Source organism: Chrysochloris asiatica, unplaced genomic scaffold (assembly GCF_000296735.1).
Source record: "Chrysochloris asiatica unplaced genomic scaffold, ChrAsi1.0 scaffold00280, whole genome shotgun sequence".
Lineage (NCBI taxonomy): Eukaryota > Metazoa > Chordata > Mammalia > Afrosoricida > Chrysochloridae > Chrysochloris > Chrysochloris asiatica.
The window spans coordinates 3,276,637-3,278,146 of record NW_006408798.1 but is presented as its reverse complement, the minus strand read 5'-3'; positions in this window follow the sequence as shown (position 1 = coordinate 3,278,146).

Below are 1,510 nucleotides of genomic sequence, written 5' to 3'. Positions count from 1 at the left end.
CTAATATGCATGTTGATAAGAATGTTGTGAGGATTTTTGTTTTCTTTGCATTGTGAATGCTGGACAGTGAATAAGGAACACCTTAGAAGAATTGATGCTTTTGAGTTATAGTGTTGGAGGAGAATCGTCTCTCATACTTTGGGCATATTATCAGGAGGGACCAGTCCCTGGAGAAGGATATCATGTTTGATAAAGTGGAGGGTCAGAGAAGGAGAGGAAGACCCCCAATGAGATGGATTGGCACAGTGGCATCAACAATGCGCTCAGGGTTAGGAATGATTGTAAAGTTGATGTGGGACTGGGCAGTGTTTTGTTCTGTTATACATAAGATCACTATGAGTTGGTGCTAAATTGATAGCACCTAACAAAGACATTTCTTAGGCCTGCTCTGAGAATAACATGTGGTACACCATGTCAGGTGATTAGACCGATGCCTGTTGTTGTTTTTAAGTAACTTTGAGTCAATTCTGACTCATAGCAACCCTGTATAGAGTACGCGAAGAGTGGCTGGTAAGTTCAAACTGCCAACCATGAGGTTCCAACCAACCTTGAGGTCTAGTGCTTGTCCTATAGTGCCACACCAGCTTATCCTATAGTGACACATGATAAATGCTCGAGAAACATTAAGCTAAAAGCCAAGAAATCAAAACTGGGGATATGGAAAGCCAGTTTGGTCACTTAATGGAAATTCTAACCCTAACTGACCTGAATTCAGTACAAGTAGTCATGCTAATTAAGAAGACTGTCTTTTGTATTTAAACTAATGTACCCAAATTACAGAAGTTGCCCTTCTCAAGGAAAAAAATGTCAAGGAAAACAGCAATTTTCTATAATTCTCCTAAAGTGGTGATATTTATAATTCTCAGGAATTAGTAATCATAAACGTATGGGACACCACCTCAGACTCAGCTCAGGATCCACAGGTTTCAGCCTGCCATCTTGTCAACATTCCACAGAGCATCACCAGCCCTGTCATGGACTCGTGGGCAATGTGACCTGTGAGTCACTCAAACACAGCTTGTGGTTCCTAAGTAGCCTCACCAAATTGTTACCACCATTGCCATCACCACTGTGAAGCAGTCCAAGCTCCATAAAAAGATAAGTAAAGACTTAAGAGAGGAAAGCAGTGAATAAGGGAGGGAGGGAGGGAGGAAGGAAAAGAGGAAGAAAGGGCATTTTTTTAAAAAAAGGCAAGTGAAGGAGGAAAAGAGAAATAGGAAATGACAGCTATCACACATTATTGAAATTCCAAGTTCAGTGACTATGTTTAAAATTTTTGTACCAATTCGATGGCACCTAATAACAATAACAAAATAATGTCTTAAGATTACTATTTCTACCTTAGCAATGATATTAAACCAAAATCCAAATCCATTGCTGGTGAGTGAATTCGTACTCACAGTGACCCTAAAGTGCTGCAGAGTCAAACTGCCCTAATAGCGTTTCCAAGGTTATAATCTTTATGGAAGCAGACTGCCAGAGTTTTCTCCCACAAAGCAGCTGCTGGACT